The sequence below is a fragment of the Ursus maritimus genome, unplaced genomic scaffold (assembly GCF_017311325.1).
Source record: "Ursus maritimus isolate PB19 unplaced genomic scaffold, ASM1731132v1 scaffold_14, whole genome shotgun sequence".
NCBI classification, from domain to species: Eukaryota; Metazoa; Chordata; class Mammalia; order Carnivora; family Ursidae; genus Ursus; species Ursus maritimus.
In genome coordinates this window covers 15988763-15997822 of record NW_024423786.1, presented here as the reverse complement: position 1 = coordinate 15997822, position 9060 = coordinate 15988763, and the positions used below count along the sequence as shown (strand labels likewise).

At 35.3% G+C, this 9060-nt stretch overlaps 1 pseudogene; it reads right to left on the bottom strand.

Moving 5' to 3' along the window:
* Positions 1–522: 522 nt before the first annotated feature.
* On the bottom strand, positions 523–3509 carry LOC121102373 (annotated as a pseudogene).
* Between the last annotated feature and the right edge of the window lie 5551 nt (positions 3510–9060).

The window sequence follows — 9060 nt, the reverse complement described above, 5'->3', positions numbered from 1 at the left end:
TAGCCTGGTTAGGCTAGTAGCAAAAAAATAAAAGCCATCAACAAGCCTAAAAGAGAATTGCAAATGTGTATAAATGCACAAATTCAAGTATTAGACAAGCATATTTTTCTCTTTATTTTCCTACCCTCTTCTTCATTGGAAGTTTCCTTTACTCCATCTTACTTCTCCCCAGAATATTGTTTTTAGTCAACTTTATTGAGATATAATTCATATACAATGCATGTACACATTTTAAATTTGAATGTGAAAAATGTATATGCCCATGTAACTACCTAACCCCCATCAGGATATGGAATATTTTTATCATGGACAAAAGGTCTTTCTTCATTTCTTTGGTATCAGTTCTACTACATCTCCGACCCACAACCACTGATCAGATTTTGATCACTATAGATTAGTTTTGTTTTTTTCCTGGCTCTAGAGCTTTGTTTAAATGGAATCATACAGTATGTTACTCTTTTATGTTTGAAATTTAGCCCAGCATTTTCTTTCAATTTTTAGAAACTTTATATTCCATCAACCTTATTTCCATTTGGTTTGCCTTCGTGGAAGAGCCCCTGAAGACCACTCAGTGTTTGCTCCCACCCATTCAGTGGCCTAAACAGTGGGAGCTGCAAATCAGTCTTCAGTGGTAGGCTAAGCACTCCAGTCTTCAGTAGGGAACTGCTTAATGGCACAGAGGGCACCTGAACACCTTCAGATCAGTCTGCGGCTTCAGGTTGAGTAGCCTGGAGCAGTCCATTTGCCCTGAAATTCCTCCTTGGTCACAGTCTTTCAGCAGCAACCTGTTCTTGCCTCTCAGTCTTTTCAGGTTCTGCGTAGAAGTCGAGATCAGGATGACTTTCCATGGGTGTTTACAGGAAGTGGTGCAATGCATGTGTAGAACTTCCTGGGTCAGCATTCACCACGTCAGACCCACTGAGTGATCTCCTTTGTTATTGTAAGGGATGGCAGTGTCCACATAGTGCAGAGGAGAGTCTGTGTTACACAGAGAAATTGTAGGCAGTTAAGATAAGACGCCTCTGTGAGAGGCTGGTGGTCCATCCTAGGATCAGTAACCACCAGAAGTCTCGGCTCCCGGAAGGCTGCCTGGATCTGGTTAGTAAAGATTCTAGGAGTGAACCAGTAATAGGAGTGGCTTCGGCGGCAGCAGCACACTTCAGCACAGCTCACTGGCCACTATTCCTGGATGGTATGACTGACACCAGCCAGGTTTGCAATGGCAACAAAGGCAGTGGAAGCATCTCTCAGGTTCTCTTAGGTTTTATGATGTAGATGCCATCACTTTTCCTTTTGTAGATGTCCTGTTCCATTTGGAAGTCAGGGTTGGTGCCACGTAAGTGGATTCCTGCTGCTAGGAATTTGAGGACATCCTCCTTCACTTGCAGGACATCAAGGGCTCCAGACACTGTGTAAGTTTCCCTTTAAGTGACAATGAGAACCCCCAACAATGCCATATGGGGCCCTCTCTGGGTAGCATGGAAAAAGCTCTGCATCATGTTTTTGAGATTCATCCAGGTAATCACATGTGTTGCTATCTTTGTTCCTTTTTATAGCTTAATAGTATTCCATTATTTGAATATGCCATTATTTGTTTATCCTTTCACCTACTGATGATATCTGGGTTACTTCCAGTTTAGAGCAATTATGAATAAAGTTGCCATTAACATTTTTGAGCAATTATTTGGTTGGATATATGTTTTCATTTGCCTTGGATAACACCTAAGACTGTAATTGAAGGATTGTATATGCACGTTCGACTTACGAAACATTTTCTAGGGGCGCCTGGGTGGCACAGCGGTTAAGCATCTGCCTTCGGCTCAGGGTGTGGTCCCGGCGTTATGGGATCGAGCCCCACATCGGGCTCCTCCGCTGGGAGCCTGCTTCTTCCTCTCCCACTCCCCCTGCTTGTGTTCCCTCTCTCACTGGCTGTCTCTATCTCTGTCAACTAAATAAATAAAATCTTTAAAAATAAAAAAAAAGAAACATTTTCTAAAGTAGTTGTGCCATTTTACATTTCTACCAGCAATATATGAGAATTCCCACTGGTGTAAAAAACATCATTAGAATTTTGATAAGTATTGCTTTGAATCTGTAGATCACATTAGTAGTTGACATTGAGAAATTAACAATATTAAGTTTTCCAATCCATGAATATGGTTTTTTTTTTTCATTTATTTAGGCTTTCTTTAATTTCTTTCAGCAATCTTTTGTAGTTCTTGGTGTACAAGTCTTATGCCTCTTTGTATATTTATTCATAAGTATTTCTTCTTTTGAATGCTATTGTAAATGGAATAGTTTTCTTAATTTGATTTTTAGATTGTTTATTGCTGGTGCATAGGGCACAACTGATTTTTGTGTGTTGAACTTGTACCCTCAAACTTTGCTGAATTCATTTATTAACTTTAGTAGCTTTTTTGAGGATTCTTTGGGATTTTTTTCCTTTTTATTTAATTATTAATTTTTTGTTTGTTTCGTGTTTTTATTTAAATTCCAGTTAGTTAACATATAATGTAATGCTGGTTTCAAAAATAGAATTTAGTGATTCATCACTTACATATAACATCCAGTGCTCATCACAAGTGTCCTCCTTCTTAACCATTTAGCCTATTTCTGCCCACCTCCCCTCCATCAACCCTCAAGTTTGTTTTCTGTAGTTGGGACTCTTATGGTTTGCCTCTCTCTCTTTTTTCCCCATGCCGCTGTGTTTATCTGTTTTGTTTGTTAATATAAGATTGTGCCATTTGCAAAGAGGGATGGTTTTATTTTTCCCCTTCTCAATTTGTATCTTTTGTTTTCTTAACTAAAGAATCTTCCAGTATAATTTGAATAGCAATTGTGAAGGAGAGCATACATGTCTTGTTTCTGATCCTATTAGAAAGCTTTCAGTCTTTCACCATTAAGTATAATATTAGCTGTAGGTTTTTCTTAAATTCTTTTTTATCATTTTGAGTAAGTTCTTTTCTTTTCCTAGTTTTTTGAATGTATTTATCATGACAGGGTGTTAGATTTTGTCAAATCATTTTATATGCATCAATTAACATAATCATATTTTTATTCTCTTTAGTCTTTTAATGCATATTTCATTGATTGATTTTCTTATGTTGAACCATCCTTGCATTCCTAGAATAAATCCCAGTTGGTCATGTTGTGTAATCCTTTTAATGTGCTGTTGGACCAATGGTGATTTTGTCCCCTGGATAGACATTTGGCAATGTCGAGATATTGATTATCGTAAGTGGAAGGATGTGCTACTGGCATTTGAGTATAGAGGCTAGAGTGTTGCTAAACAGTCTGCAGTGGAGAGGACAGCTCTCTTTCCTCCATACAACAAGGGATTAGCCATAGCAAGGTGTCATTATTGTCCAGGGTGAGAAAATCTTAATTATGCCAACCCTGCTAATGTTCCTCTAGTGTAGACAACCATTCTCTTTTCTAACCTATTACCTGATCTCACTCTCTTCAGCCTCCTCAAAACACCTCACCTTCCTCCTACTTTCTTCTTTCATGCTCTAGCCATAGCAAACCTCATTTTTTTCTGTCAGCCAAGTTATCTTTTGCTTTCGTCTTCCACACATATATTTCCCTCTGATCAGAACATCACTTTCCCTCTCTCACTCCCCAACACCATCACTAGGTTTCACTCCTACTCATTCTTCAGCTCTCGGTTACTTCCTCCAGGACAGTTTTCTGATTCCCCTTAGATTAAGAAAGGTACTCTTGCAGCATTTTGCCCAAATGCTAGCACTGCTTGTAACATTGCAGTTGTCAGAGTTTGTTAAAATCACATGTTAATTTCAGTAAAGTATTAGAGAATCATATCCAATCCTGTTTGCTCTATCTTTTCATCAATCCTAATTGCTATGTCATCATGACACACATCTTTGCCATTTATGTAGTTGTGTTTTGTTTTGTTTTTTTAAGTTGCAAGAATAAATGAATGAGCCCAAATTCATTTTCCTTTATCTGTAACATTCAGGAAGGGTGGGAATTAAGAAATGTAAGTTAGTGTTTTATGTGTATACATATCTCAGACATGCCTGTGGAACAGAAAGAACCAATTATTTTAATTTTAGTTATCTAAATTTTTGCTACTCTGCCTAATCCATAATTAGTTATTAATTTATCTGATTTTTTTAAATTGTCAAATGGTTAATCCAGTATCTGTTCAAAGATTGAGGCACACATCCAGAGTCTTAGAGTTAGTTCTTGAATAAATTATCACATATACAAGCAAGATTTGAAAGTGAAATTTGGGACAAAATAAAGTAGCTCATGTCAGCCTTTTAAATCAATAGGCTTGGAGTATAGCTTTCTAGGAATTTCTGGTTTCCCAGGCAGTGTCCAATTTCTGGAGAGAGAAACAAAATGTAATCTGCACACAGTCAAATGCCAGGGGCAATGTGAGTATTGTGCAAGTTCAAACCAGGTCAGAATAAAAATGACTACTAACCAGCCATCTAGCTTGTAAAATGATATAAGAACTCATTCTCACTTATTGCCCTTTACAAATATTAAAAAATAAGTCATACTGTCAGCAAGATGCCTCCAGTTTCAGTGTTGCTTTAAGTTTCAAGTAGAACTTGGCTGTGATGTGAACTTCTGGAAATCAAAGGCTAGTTTTTCACTTAATCTAATCAAAGTACTGATAATATATCCTAATGGTTATTTGACAAGCCTCAATACACTGAGATAGTATCATCTTAGGAGAAAAGATTTAAGACAAAAACTAACACCACATTATTATGGTGTGCTAGATGTGTTCTGCCTTTGGGGGTTGTAGTTTTCAGTTTGTTTGCTTTATGTTTCTTCGCATTTTTCAAAATTCTAATTTTTTCTTTTACCATTAGCTACATACCAAAACCTCTAGAATTACAGGAGTTTGGTAAGACCTAACATCTTCTAAATGCATATTATGTTCCTCAGAGTATTTTTGTCTTCCTCGTATGTTTCTCCAAATACTTAAATTGAGAATTGTTTGGAGAAGTTTTGGATTTCATTAACTTATTTTGCTTGCAAACTTTCTGAGCCTTCATTTCCTCAGCCACAACGTAAAGAATTGGAGAGAAAGTTAATCAGTACTTGATATTTTAAAAAAAGCATATACATGTATATGAGTATATACTGATTATAGTTGCTTATTAAAATAAATCTTATTATTCTGGTTAAGGTAAATCAGATTCTCAGACTCATTCCTCACTTTTGTTTTAGCATGCAGTAAGGCAAAACTACATTTAGCTGGAAGGGTTTTCAGAGATTTGATCCTCTCTAATCAGCTTATCTGAAGTAGAGGCAGTGACTCCCCATTTCATTATACCCCAGGTCACTATCTTCTTATTCCATTTGTTTCCTTCTTCATACTTATCGTGATCTTTATTTATTGTGATTCTGCCTACTTACTTTTTGTCTCTGGCAACACCATCTTTAAAATAAAAGCTCCAGGAGGGCAGGGCTGTGTTTGCCTTGTTCAGTGTTTTTTTTTTTTTTATCACTGACATGAAGAACACTTAGTAGGTCATCAACCAATATTTGTTGAATTAGATTTTTTTGGTTGCAGATATCACATTTTAGGGACTGAAATCAATGCCCTAGGTAAAGCCAGAAGAAATGAGAAAGGCTTTCACAAAGATTGCATAATCTTTACATTTAGAGCCTCTTCCTGTGTATCTTCTGCATGCCTCCACCTCCTGCTAACACCAAGTAGGAACTTCCGACATAACCAAAGGAAGGATAGAAGGAAAGCCATTTGGAGGAAAGTACTTTTCTCGCTGGTTCTGAATCTCTTGTCTCCTAATAATCTGATAGGTCATCAATACATCACTGGTGGCTTAACCATTCTAAATGCTATATATTATATGTATCAGATATAGATATAGATACATATAATAATATAGGCTATATAAAATAATATAGAAATATACAATCAATATATAACTATTATAATATGATATAATATATAATGCATGAATTATGATTATATACATTTCATATATTTTATATGTATTGTATATACTTCATATATACTTTTGTAAAAGTATTTGTTTATTTGCACATATAATAACAAAGTTAAAAATGCCTCTTTTTGGGGCGCCTGGGTGGCGCAGTCGTTAAGCGTCTGCCTTCGGCTCAGGGTGTGATCCCGGTGTTCTGGGATCGAGCCCCACATCAGGCTCCTCCGCTGGGAGCCTGCTTCTTCCTCTCCCACTCCCCCGCTTGTGTTCCCTCTCTCGCTGGGTGTCTCTCTGTCTGTCAAATAAATAAACAAAATCTTAAAAAAAAAATGCCTCTTTTCCTTTACTAAGAGATATGGAAATGTGGTTGCTTAAAGACATACCCTAGCACAGTTTGATAATAATTACACAACAATCACAAAAAAAGAAAATTTGTCACTTATAATAAATTATTAATTAATTAGAACTTTATAGAAATTTTTCTTATTATATACCAATAATAATATTATATAATGGATAAAAGAAGGAAAACTCCATAAGATTGATACTTTGTGTATCATAAACCAAATCCATTTTCAGTTACATAAATTCTTTGAGTTCTAAATGTTTCAAGTCAAATTTGTCTGTATTGATATATACTGTCAGAAATATATGTAAGCACATAGACCTCTCTGACTGTACTTTATTCCTCTGTAATCATGAGATTCGATTAAGGCCAATTATTAGATTTCAGCTGATACAACCAGAGGAAGTTTGTCAAGTCAATAAATTAGTTTCATATCTTGTTTATAAAAACAATATAATGATTGAATTTTTCACTTTTTAATCTGTTACTTTGATATCAAGTATTCTCAGCATTAAATGTATTTTTTTATTGAATTCCTGCCTACTATTGAATAAGACAACCTAACATATAATGAGAGGATCATTTCTGTTTTCCCAGAATTTTTTAGGGCCTTCCATTAAGCTAAAGCAATTGTTGAACTCATATTCTTAGTATGTGAAACTTTAATATTTATATGGCCATTCAATTTTATGTGAGTGTATATATACGTAAAACATAGATTGTTCAAGAAAAAAAAAATTGAGAAAAGTACCAGAGGTTTTTGTTGTTGTTGTTGTTGTTTAATTGAGGGAGTACCCACTGCAGGACCTAGAGATTCAAAAATTTATAACAGGGAATCATTGTCTTCAAGAAATATTCTAAATTATGTACCAGCCAGATTTATGTAATTGTCTTCCCTTTAGCTACTCTTAGATTTTACCTTGAAATGGTTTAATTAATTTATTATTGATTGAATTATAGAGACACAGTCCTATCCTACCCGAGTCAATTACCTCATCATTTTGAAACTGCTATCTCTCATGTCAGAATATTTTTTCATACCACAGCTTTCAACATTACTTATGCACCATAAATGTATTTTGATATTTTGTTTTATAATGCTTACTTTGTTGCATTCATGCCCACATGATGATGCCTTGAGGTAAAAAAAGATGACATATGTCATGCCCCACCCCACCTTGTGATCCCCCATTAATCTAGGACCAACTATCATCTTCCTTGTCATCAGGTCAACTACTTTAATTCAGTCTAGTTTGACTTCCTCCCTGCTCCACAATTTGTCAGTTAAAAAACTAGCATCCAAACAAGCAAAGTACATTCCTAAAGTCACACAGAAAATTGGAGACAGTACGTACAGCAGAACTCAGGTATATAGATAAACAGTTGTCCTATAGAAGCCTCAAGGGATGGAATCACTAGTTTAGAAGTGAGGAATTTAGCTGTTCTGATTTTGGGGAGATAAAGTCACCAGCTGCTAACCTAACTTTTTTTCTTTTGAATGTCAACAACCTCCTACAGATGTATGTACTGCTACACAGCAACATTGTGGTAGCTGTTTGTTTCTCAAGTTTTTGATCCAGTGACAACATGAGAACTTCTGATTTTCCCTTTAGCAACCCAAATATATTCAAATTATAAATTGAAAGATATTGGACTTCTAATAACTCAAGCTTTCTGTGTACTATTAAGTTTTACAAAGCTATTTTGGATAGGTAGTTTTTCATTTCTTATCTCATCTAATCTTCATTTCAATATTGGAACAACTAAGTATATGCCTTCTTTTATTTATATGGTTTCCTTTTTAGTATTTACGTAAATAGATATAGGTGGAAAATGAGTAAAATATATTCCAGGAAGGATATTAGAATACTAATATAGCTAATGCCATTCTTGGGAACCATTTAGGAAAAAATGGATTCATTTAAAAAAGACAGTTATAGAACATTACCAATCATAAAAGAGCAGCGGAGTGCTCTTCTAGAACTGTGGCTCTGGAGAACATGTACAGAGCAGTATGAGTACCACAGACTGCAGCGTTTGCTTAAAATTTTGTGCATATGTTACATGTCAGAGGGCTCAGTTTTTCCTGTTTGCCTGGGATGGTCCTGATAAAAGAATTCAAAATATTGCATCCCAGGAAACCCTCCATTCACAGGCAGCTCAGGTAATTTGGTCCTGTTGGTCTGGCCAAAAGTTCTGAGTGAAAAAGTAGCCAGGAATGCATTGTCTTTGGGCATGTAGACACAAGTTGGAAGAAAATTTGGACTGATTTTTGGCTTCAGCCTTTCCTAGTTTTGTGTCCTAAAGCAAAATCACCCAACTGTTCACTTTCACTCCCCATTTTTTTCCCTAAAATATGAGTAATACTTTTCTCACATGTTTTTATAAAGTTTAAGTAAAAATAAGAATGTGAAATGTACTCTAATATTCAAAATGCTATATAAATATGTTTTGCTTAACTCTGACAAGTTTGTAACACCAGCGTTGGTACATACAACACTTTCTATGTGATAACTGCTGGAAGCATATATACTATAATTTGAGTGTTAAATGTACATGACTTGGTTTTAGATATGAGTTTCTGTGTATTTATCAGTATTGATTTCAAGTCCCAGGTCATGCTTTTGGAAACTATTTACATCAGGCCATGTTTATTTGTATAAGATAACTTTTGTCTTCTTTTTCAATTTTCATCATTACCCTTATTAAATACTAAATCCTTTTGAATATATATATATATATATATATATATATATATATATA